The sequence below is a fragment of the Gekko japonicus genome, unplaced genomic scaffold (assembly GCF_001447785.1).
Source record: "Gekko japonicus isolate JY-2015 unplaced genomic scaffold, Gekko_japonicus_V1.1 scaffold596, whole genome shotgun sequence".
In the NCBI taxonomy this organism is placed as follows: domain Eukaryota; kingdom Metazoa; phylum Chordata; class Lepidosauria; order Squamata; family Gekkonidae; genus Gekko; species Gekko japonicus.
Genome location: NW_015174859.1, coordinates 927,350 through 938,979, shown reverse-complemented (window position 1 = coordinate 938,979; position 11,630 = coordinate 927,350).

The window sequence follows — 11,630 nt, the reverse complement described above, 5'->3', positions numbered from 1 at the left end:
CCCCGGTCCAAAACAGTCCAGTGGCACCTTTAAGACCAAATTTTATTCAGGTACAAGCTCTCCCTCCTCTGCGAGGACAGATCTGCATAATTCCCTCCCCCCAATAGCTAACAACAACTTTCAAGCGGAGGCTGGATGACCATCTTTCGGTCCCCCCAGCCCCCTGGTCCAAAACAGTCCAGTGGCACCTTTAAGACCACGTTTTATTCAGGTACAAGCTCTCCCTCCTCTGCGAGGACAGATCTGCATAATTCCCTCCCCCCAATAGCTAACAACAACTTTCAAGCGGAGGCTGGATGACCATCTTTCGGGTATGTTGTAGGTATGTAGGGCTATCTTTTGGCTATGCTACTGCAGAGTGCAGGGGGTTGGACTAGATGACCTGCAAGGTCCCTTCCAACTCTAATATTCTATAATTCTATGTAAGGCTGAGATGTTCTGCCAGGCATTCGGCTGAGGACAGCGATAGTACAGGATGTAGTCTGGCACTCTCATGTCCTCCATTCTCTGGAAGCCCCCACCCCCCTAGCCCCGGGAAGCTTGTGAAATCCGAAATTTTCTCGCCCTCTTGGGGAAGGGCAGCCTAAATTAATTAAATAACTGTACACAGCAAATGCAGGTGTATTTCTGTATGGACAAAATGACAAGAAAGCTTAAGAATCAGGAAGCGGAAGAATTCTTTGCAGACTGGAAAGACTTTAAAGACTATTTAGAGAAATACTGGGATGTGAAAAATAATCTATTTTGCTTTGATAACTACTGAAGATAGAAGGACATTCAGAGTAAGTTTAAACATATAAGAACAACAGTTAAAAGACAGGTTACCTGAAGAACTTTATTATTGAAGAATAGAAAAAAGAGGGAAAATATAAGATTTGGACTGGAGGTTGGAGCACTGTGGGAAGTCAGAAGGTGGGGGGATACTAGGAGAAAAGGGTATAAGATAGTTGATAAGATGATGTATAGTTTGACTTATTGCTATATCCTAATAAAAATTGTTGATAAGATGATGTATAGTTTGACTTATTGCTATATCCTAATAAAAATTGTTTTTTTAAAAAAAACAAATGCAGGTGTACAATTGTTCTGTTCAAGGGCATTACAATATTAGCTGTTTTAGTCTCAGTTCCTTTCCTAATAATTCCCCATTGTGTAGTTTTGCCTTTTCCGCCGCGGCTGCAGATTGAGTCAACAGTTTCATCAGCCCATCCACTAGAGCCCCATGGTCTCTTTCAGTCTTGGTCTCAGGCAGTTGGGAACCTTTCAGCAGATATTTAAAAGTTTGGACTCGTTCCAACATGCATCACTGCACACTTAACCCTCGTTGAACTTTATTTGCCACGTCGTTGGCTACTCTCCTGACTGAGAGAGATCCTCTTGCGGCTCTTCACAATCTGCTTTGGTGTCGGATCATCCTGAATAATCTGGTGTCATCTGCGAATCTGGCCAGCGCACTGCTCTCCTCCCATTTCAAACCATTGAAGAAAAAAATTAGATTGATCCTTGTGGGACCCCACCATTCGCTTCCCTTCCTCCTCACAGGGTGTCTGTTGTGGGGAGGGGAAGGGAAAGGAGTTTGTAAGCCGCTCTGAGACTCCAAGTGAAGGGCGGGGTATAAATCCAATCTCTTCTTCTTCTTCATTTTGAGAACTGCCCATTTAATTTCTGCTCTCTGCTTTCTGTTGTGTAACCATTTTTTAGGCCATAAGAAGGCCGTGTGCTCTTATCTCATGACTGCTAAGCTTACCCTGGAGGCTTTGGTGAAGTACCTTCTTAAAAGCCTTCTGAATGTCCAAGAATATAATGTCTACCAGATCACCCTTATCCATATGCTTGTTGGCCTGCTCAAAAGAGAAGTTAGGAAGGCAGGACTTCTCTTTGCCGAAACCATGCTGATTTTCCATTTACATCTGAAGTTATCTGAAGAAGTGAGCAGTGACTCACGAAAGCTCCTACCCTACCACAAATTTTGTTAGTTTTTAAGATGCTACTGGACTTTTACTCTTTTCTACTGATTTTTACTTAGCAAGCTTTGTTCCTTTGTTTATTTATTTATTTCGATTTCTATCCCGCCTTGCCTGACAAGCAGGCCTCAGCCTTTCCTTGAAAAAGACCGGAGGGCCTGGCAAGAGTTCGTCCATGGGGTCGCGAAGAGTCGGACTCGACTGTGCGACTGAACAACAACAACAACACTAATTTACCCGGAATAGATGGTAGAGCTTCCAGCTTCCATTTTCTACCACCATTTTGAGCAGAGATAGGAGAAAAATAAATTTTAAAAGTCCATCAGCCTGACAGTGTGATGTCATTTCTGGGGAAAACCTAGAAGTGACATCAGTCCTCTCTAGGAATCATTGGAAACTCTATGTCCTGCTAAGGGAAACAAAGCCTACTGAGGGAGAATTGACACTCCCTCCATGTTCCTGGATCAATGCTATCTGAATCTGGAGATTTATTCGTTTTAAGTTTGCCTAGTAGTTCTAGAAGTTCATCTCTTGTTACCTCACTTGGACCTAATTGTTCAGACACCTTTTCTCAAAATAGTGGCTCTGAAATGGGTATGTGACAGTGCCCCATACTTCCCACAGTGAAAACAGATGTAAGGAATTCATTCTGCAGTAGGTTAAAAAATGTCGTCAGATCATACCCAGGTACCTCTCTTGTTGGCAGCTAAAGAGACGGCAAAGACACGGGTGTTTTCCAGATTGCAGGTGCCTTTCATGTTTTCGTCAGTGTCGTGATGGTTCCAATGACCATGCTATTGGTGCAGTCTGTTCACACTGACATTTCCCCCCTCAGTCTTTCCCCACCAGTCTTCCATCCCTTCAGATTCACACTTGAGGATTGTTTCTCCACCTTTTTTGGTTTTGCACATGCACTGAAGCACTGCAACAGCCTCAAGAAGAGGGCTGCGACTTAAAGAAGCTACCTAACACCCACACCCCAATTACCTGTCATGGCTTTTCTCTTGTTCTATTCATCCCCATGGGTTCCTTATCATCCACCCTGAACTCCTGAACCCCAAGCTTGCCAATGGGCTCCTGTCCCCCCCCTGCCCCCCCAAAGGCCAGGATGATGTCCCATCCACCAGCTGGGTCTCCACAGCACTGGCTTGCTTCCCCTGTTCCTGGGTCCGGACAAACGTTTTATTTGGGGCGGGCTGGCGGGTGACAGAAGGGGGCTGGAGGCATGAGTGGCATCCACCACTGCCAGCCTTGCCCTGCTCTGGACTTGGCGCTGTCCTCTTCAGGTCTGCCTCGCCTCCTCCCTCCCTCTCGGCTCTAAGAAGGGTGTCAGCGGAATGAATGAGTGCCCCCGGGGGTGGCTGCCGCCTCCTCTGTGACAGGCGGGCATGCAGAAAGTGTAACTGACTAGAGTGGTCTCCGCAGGATCTGTGAATATCAGGGGTTTCAGTGAGAATAAAGCATTTTAATGTGACCCTACACCTCCAAAACCATCTGTGCTGTGTATCCTCTGACAGGTTTACCTGATCTTGATGATAAAGACTAAAGAGTGATACTAAAATGTGTTTGAAAATGGTGCCCAGGGATGTGCAATAATTTGCTCTGGGATTGAGTGAAATTTAGGGGCCAATCTGCATCTAGCATTTGCTCCGCTTTTATACCAGACCCACACTGGAACAGAAATTCCCGTCTACACTGCATGCCACTTTCACTTTGATTGAGTGTGGCATTTTATGGCAGTGTCCAGACTGCATGCCGCTTTCACTTTGTTTTATCTCTGGTTTTATGGTGGCTGTCTGCACAGATTTATGGCCGTTTTATGGCCATTTGGGGGGTGACTCTGCAGTCAGTACAGTGTTGGCCCGGGGTAGTTGAATGTGGTTTTGAACTGCATCTTTTTCTGATCTTCCAGTGTGGGTTTGGTAAAACAACTGAGCAAATGCTAAATGCAGATTGGGCCAAAGGGGGCAGTGCTTGGCTGCTGGGGTTGGCACTCCTAATGGGAATGACTGCTTGTTTCAGTGCAGGTGCCTTCCAGCGCTGAAACGTTTTCCCGCTGGCACACAAAGTTTTTAAATTCCCAAACCTGCCCTTTCTGGGTGGGTTTGGGTGGCAATCCTCAAGGCGGGGGGAAATGTTCACATTCCAAGGAAGAGGCTTTCTTGTGAATTCATTTAACGATGGAAATAAAAAGTACAGGAGAAACCAGTTTAAAAAGGAATGGGTAAATACGGGGAAGAACTGGGACAGCACTGTGATGTTTACAAAGTTGTCTGGACACAAGCATAAAATGGTAACATCGGTGAATGAAAATGGAACTTTAAGGCAGTCTGGAAAATGCCATGGATCAGAAATGAAATGAACTTCTTTTAATGAATGAACAAACTGTGGATAAAAATAACAAAGAAACAGAGAGATAGTTCAGCATCGTCAGATTGTGGGATCTCATCAGAAGCTGTATGCAATGATTTTCAGAAGTGTCCTGAGATGGAAAACTATAGCCTTGGTTTCCAGCTATTTTTTTAAAAAAAGAACCAAAATTATTCATACTATAAAGAATTAAAAATTAAACATAAAAAAGCATTATAAAAATAACATAGAAAACTCTTGAAGCAAAGTAGTAAACTGGATATTCTGGAAATCCATGAAATGCAAAAATGTGTGTATTTTGTCTCTGTTTTTAAAAAAGTTTTTAAAATTGTTTTAATTAGGTCTATTTGGGAAGGGGGGTTGATTTTAATGGTTTTTCAATGTAACTTTATCATGTATTTTAAATTGTTGGCCATCTTGGTGGCCCTTGTAAGGACAGAAAGACAGGATATAAATTTTGTAAATAGACAAATAAATAAAACCCCTTAGGGTTATCCTGATTTTAGGCCTGTCTGCCGCTGGCCAGGGAAGCAGCTTATCTTTCATTACCAGGTAGTCTTTCAGTGTTCCTTCAACAAGAGGACGAGATAATCTTTTACAGACTTCTTCAGGGGGCTCTGTTAGTCTTCCAGTGTTTCTTTCAGTGTTCCTTCAACAAGAGAACAAGATCATCTTGTGCTCTTGTTGAAGGAACATAGAAATACTAACTGATTCCCCTGAAGAAGCCTGTTGGTGAAACGCATAGCGAATTTAGGGGAAATTGGGCAAAGCCGCAGATCAAAATGTGGCCACGCGGCTTCGAGTGGGAAATCGATCAATAGAAGCAGGGCAAAGGGAGGCGCGACCGCGGCGCAGCTCTTGTGTGAAATCTGTCTCCTTTAGGAGAAGGTCTGTGGCTCAGTGGTAGAGTATCTGCTTGGCATGCAGAAGGTCTTGGGTTCAATCCCTGGCATCTCCAGTTAAAAGATCTGGCGGTAGGTGACAGGAAAGATCTCTGCCTGGGACCCTGGAGAGCCGCTGCCAGTCTGCGTAGACAGTACTGCCTTTGATGGACCAAGGGTCTGATTCAGTTTAAGGCGTCTTCATGTGTGTGTTCAACATACTTTAAAAAAGAAAGTGCCTGCCTTGTTCCTGTGCTGCTAGGAACAGAAAGCAGACAAGATCGACTGCCTGTCTGTAGAACTTAAGGGAGATGAAAGAGAACGACTGTGTGTGTGGGATGCTGCTTTGCTCTTCTGCAGATGCTTGCTCTGATAAAGATGGTCCCAGCTAGTGGAGGCATCTTCCGCTACCTGTGAGCACAAGCACCATCAAGTGGGATGTTGGTGACCAGAAAGGTACTGGCTCACTGCTCCTGCTGTTGCTCCCCTCCTGCCCTGGCACAACTTTCTCCACATTTATACATTTTTCTTCAGTACATTTTACCTCCACCCTTCTTCCAAGGAGCTCTGGGCCACATAGTGGTCTTCTCCCCTCCCCTTCTCCTTCTCCTCCTTACAACAGCCCTCTGAGGGAGGAAAGGCTGAGATAGAGTGACTGGCTCAAGGTTACCCCGTGAGCTTCCATGGCAGAGTGGAAATTTGAGCCTGGATCTCTCAGGTTTTCTTTCAGTGCTCTAACCACAACACACACTGTTGTCACAACCAGTGTTCCCTCTAAGCTGAGTTAAGTGTGAGCTAGCTCACAGTTTTTAGCCTCCAGCTCACACATTTTTGTCTTAGCTCAGGAAGGAGAGCTCCAGAGCTAACTAATCGATACAGCAGCCATATCGCTCGCTCACCACTTTAATGCCAGTCACTCACAAAGTAGAATTTTTGCTCACAACTCCACAGCTTAGAGGGAGCATTGGTCACAACTGCTGCCAATCCTTTCCATAGCCCACTTTTCCCCAGCCCACCCCTTCCCCTTAGAGTTGCCAGCCCATTGCTGGGAAAGGGGGGTGCTGGGCATGGCATCATTTCTGGGTGAGAACCTCACACCCATTCCCGTGACACTCTAGGAATCTCACTGATCAGTGGAATTCCTAGAACACTGTGGTAGCCTGTGATATCACTTCCAGGGTTTTGACCATAAAAGTTGTCATGTCATTGGCAATACTTCTCCCACACACACACACACTTCTGCCAACACATTGACCAGCACTGGGCAATTGGGTGCGGCAACGGGGCATTGCTTCCCACCACCTAGAAGCTGCAAACCAGAGAGAGAGATACGGGATGGAAGTTGAAAGGAAGCAAACAACCGTGACGTATAGTGCCAATAAAAAAGGTTCTTCAGAGACTTGTAAATTCTTTTTTCGGTATTTAGTTTACTGGAGGCAACTCAAACGCCATCAGCACCAACAAACCATGCATATTACATCTCGTTTCGTGTATCTTTATCAAAGTGGGTAGCGTTGAAATACCTATATGATGTTAATCCATTTGGCAAACACTCTAATCGTATCTCATACCCTGTTTCCCCGAAAATAAGACCTACCCCAAAAATAAGCCCTAGCAGGATTTCTATGCATTTGTCGTATAAGCCCTAGTGTGTCTTCTTGAGAAAAAAGACAGTGTCTTATTTTCGGGGAAACACGGTAGTAACATTCATCAAATCCATCAGTGTAGACAGAACTCCACCCTCCCCAGGCTCCACACCCAAATCTGCAGGAATTTCCCATCCCACAGTTGGCAACACTACCTGTATGAGAAAGACTATAAAGTTGTAATTGATCCATATTTGGAATAAGCAAGGACCACAACCTGACCATCTCAGGTAAGGGCTCCATGAAGCTGGAGAGTCAAATTGCTTAACTGACCCACTCCTGCCATCTGGTGGTTCCACATGAGAACTCCAGCATATTTCTAGCTCTCCAAGGAAACCATCTATGTAATAATAACTTTTATCAGGACCAACAAAACAACACATAATTGTGGGTGAGCTTTTGAGTTCTCCAGAATGCTTCCTCAGGCTGGATGTACCTTGCTGAGGTACCTCCCCTCCACAAACCTCACCCTCCTCTGGTTGCACTCCCCAAATCTCCAGGATTTCCTAGCCCAAAGCTGGCAACCCACTGGTCCTGGGCTGGATTTTGAATTTTGCTGCCAACATGGCTGTCAACAACTTCTTTCTACTTCCTTGATCTCCAACCTTTTGTTATAAATTTCACAGCAGTGACGTATACTGCTGGCTGGAAACAGGAACCAAGGCTGCGCAAGGCTTCCGGGAAACTCTCATTTTATAAACTATGCATTGCTGATGTGCATGCTTGCAATGCTCCCAAGAAGACCTTTCCTGCCCTACTGTCTTTTTGTGCTCCATCCTCTGTTTGCCTTCCTTGCCAAAAAAAAAAAAAAAAAGGTCATTCGTTTAATATTCTGGACTTTTAAAATGACAGCATTTGTGTCTTTGTTTTTCTAAAATGAAGCTGGTCTGTTGAGGCCAAGACCATATCTGGAAGCGGAAACTGTACAAAACTTGGCAGCCCAGTCGCCACCATGTTATTGAGCCTGGGGTACCTGCGAGGAAGAAAAGACCGCCGAGTCGTATTCTAAGCTTCTGTTCTGCTGACAGTGGAATTGTCTGCTGACATAGGCTGAATCTGCATTTGTCTTTCCCACCTGTGTCCTAGCCTTTTGACTCCGTCTTCAAAAAAGCTGTCTACATTTGGTGTTGTTTTCACACCTCAAGGGTGCTAGCATACTTTTGCACGTCCACATATGTTTATCGTCCTTTTGGGCGGCTCCACTGTCATTGCACCTCCGCACTGCTTTAAAAGAATCTTCTCCAAACAACATTCAAACAAGCATAGAGAAAGACGGTGTCACAGCAGCATGAAACTAATTTAAAAATGCAAATGCAGATTCGACCATAGAGGTGGTCTCCAGGGACAGAAAGCTTCTGTCAGCAAAACAGAGTTGTAGGATACAGCCTTCCAGGGCTCTCCATCCCAGTGGGGAGAGGCGTTTTAACACAGAGCACTAACTCCAGACTGCAAATGCATGTACATTCGGCTACTGCAAAGAAAGCCAGCCAGACAGCAGACACGTGGGCACTTCTCAAGTGTTTATTATTACATTACTATTGGCTCCTGGCTCCACTGGCTTTTTCTGACCACGTGAGAAAGGTACACAATTGAATCGTTGCTACTGGAAAGTGTACCTGACCATGGGAGTCAACTCTCAGGAATGAGGCCTCTGATTAATATCTTTGCCTTTGGTCACAAACAAAAATCATTTTTAAAAACTTCATCTTGGTCAATTTATAAGAAAATATCGTTGTATCATAAGGTCAGGGGCCATTCTTGTAGTGCAGGGGTGGCCAAATTGCAGCTCGCGAGCTGCATGCGGCTCTTGGAGCCTTCTCCTGCGGCCTGCAAGGCTTGCCGCCCCCCATGCCCCCCCTTTAAAAGCAGAGGATTTTCCCACCCCCTTACTGAGAGCCAGGGCCTACTCGTTGGCAGCTAAGCCCCACATGCCGCCTCTTCTTGCCACTGCTGAGCCAGAAGGGTAAGTTTGGAGGTTTGGGGGTGCCCAGGCCACTCCGGGCTGGGTGTGGGTGGCAGGCACTTGTTTGCCCTAGAGTTAAGCATGCAAGGAAAGAGACAACGCTGACGGGAAGCTCTGTCTAACTTGGAAAGCTTGCCCGCTTTGACGTCACAACAGACCTCACTTTTCAATCTTCTTTTGGAAGCTTTTATTCCGAGCCTCCCTGGCCAATGGGCCGTTCCTTCAGGGCCAAGCCACAACGGATGTGTCTTTTCTCCCCCATTCCCCTCCCCTTTCTTCCCTCCGGAGGGGCAGGCGGCTTGTGCTGTGGGAAGGATCCTGCGAAGGCCGGCTCCTTTTTTCTCCTTTGAAGAGGGAGGCTGGCGCCTTGTTTCAGGCAGACGCAGCCCCCTCCCGCCCGCCTGTCCTCCTGGTCACATGTTTGGGTGGCTCTCAGGTCACCTTGTCAATCACAGCCGCAGGGTTACACTGCATTCTCACCACCACCCAACGGGTTGAAAAGTCATTACTTACTTACTCGGCCATTCAGGTTTGCGCTCAGGTGGCTGCTGGTGCTGCCGCCGGGGCTTTAGCTCTCTCGCGGCCATCACCTCCTCACTACTGCCCGTGGAGCATTAGCGCTCACCATGGCTGCGCCTCCTGCCTTCTCTGGCCGGCAGCGCCTGGTCCCGTCGGCGCTGCTCCTGCTGCGGGCCTTTGCCCTGCACACTAAGGCAGGCAGTGGGGTGGGAAGGAAGGTGCAGCCTTTAAAATGCTGCCTTTAAAATCCGGACTCCTCAGTTAGCTTTGCAAGGATTGACACATCATGTGGCAGCCACCAATGCCTCTCTGCCTCTGGGGGGAAAGGATGGAAGTCCAGGCAGGTGCTTTGGTGCTACGTCCACTGGAAAGAATGGGATGTATCAAAACCAGTCGTGCATTGGAAGATCCGTGTCTGGGACTCCCAGTGACTAAAAAAAAAAATCAGATTAAATATCGCAGGGAGCAGAAGACATGGACCTCCCAGCGCACACCTGGCTAGATGTCAGTCACTCTTCTCCCCCATCCCTCCGGTTATCCAGAACTAACAGGGAGAATGGAGTGGATGAACTGCTGAAGATGGCCAGCCCACCCCTTCCACTATTAAATTTCCCCAGAGATCAGAAGATCCTTCCTCTTAAGGATTTCACTCGTCTGTCCCCTTGCTGATGATAACCCCATTCAATCCTCCTTTACCTTAAGGCGCTGTGGCAAAGGGCATTAAAAATGCATTTTGAGCTTCTTCTTGGACTAGCGGGCCGTATGTATAAATAGTGTTAATACTAGGTCATCTTAAGGCAACCATTGTTGAATTTTTTAAAAGCTAATACGCAGCTTGAAAGCAAATTTGAATTTACAGTTTAGGAAAAGTATATCCCAGTTTGTCTGAAAACTGTCAGTTGGTGAGATTTTGAAAGGATACTGTTTGAGAAATCTAATGATCCAGATCCTAAATATAAGTAAGGACAATATGCATAAAGGAGTGGCCCAGGACATTATAGTCAGTATGGTATACTGAAGTCCCAGCGGGATCTGGAAGACCCAGGTTCACATTCCCACTCTGCCATGGAAGCTTGCTGGGCAACATTGGCCCTGACAGCATGATCTACCTCACAGGGTTGTTGTGTTTGAATATTTTCTTTCTTTCATGGCTTACCTCTCTGCATTTTAATTAAAGGTAAAGGTAAAGGTTCCCTTGCTCGAAAGCCAGTTGAATCCAACTCTAGGGTTGCGGTGCTCATCTCCGTTTCAAAGCCGAAGAGCCAGCGCTGTCCGAAGACGTTTCCGTGGTCATGTGGCCAGCATGACTAACCACCAAGGCGCACGGAACGTTGTTACCTTCCCACCAAAGTGGTACCTATTTATCTACCTGCAATTTCTTGCTTTCGAACTGCTAGGTTGGCAGGAGCTGGAACTAGAGATGGGAGCTCACTCCATCATGCGGCACCCGGGTCTCGAACTGCTGAACTACTGACCTTCCACAGCCTGCAGTTCAGCGTCTTAACTTGGTGTAATTATTGTTAAAATAACCAGGTCCCAAACTGCAGTTTGGGAGGCTTTTTGTGCTTATTCTGCAGCCTTCTGTAGAAATGGCTTCCTTCAAATATAAAACTAAATATTCACTGAAGAAAGCATAAAATGCCTCTCTGCAATCATGAAGGCTCAGCATAATGGCCATGATACAGCCAAAGTTGATCTCTCTAAGGAGCATGACTACCAATGGCATCAAACTTCCCCAGCAGAGTGTGTGGGAAGGTTAGTTGAGGGATGCCAGGCAATTATCACTGTCATAGATGTAATGGGAGTTAAAGGAGCCAGATAGACCAGCATTTTAAAAGCTTTATCTCAGAGCCAAATGCATTCAACCTGATAACAAAGGCTTGAGGAGCTGAGGTGACCCTGCTGAGATTTGATTCAGAGTTGTTGTTTTTTTTATAGACAGCCTCTCTTAGAACCCTAGAAGACTAGCCTTGAGTTTATAGCAGAAAAACACACCTTGGGCCTAAATGTGTGCAATAACAACTCAGTTAATACTGATCCAGATGAGTATGTACATCATTCAATGTCTCACTAGCTTGGTGCTGTGCACTGAACATGCGAACTGCCATTACTGTCGTGTGTTGTGTTTGTAATGAAATTGAACGTTGGTGGTTCAGTGGCCTCTCACCAGTGTTCCCTCTAAGCTGAATTAGTGTGAGCTAGTTTACAGTTTTTGAGCTGCCAGCTCACATTTTTGTCTTCGCTCAGGAAGGATGGCTCCGGAGCAAACTAATTTATGCCGTAGCCA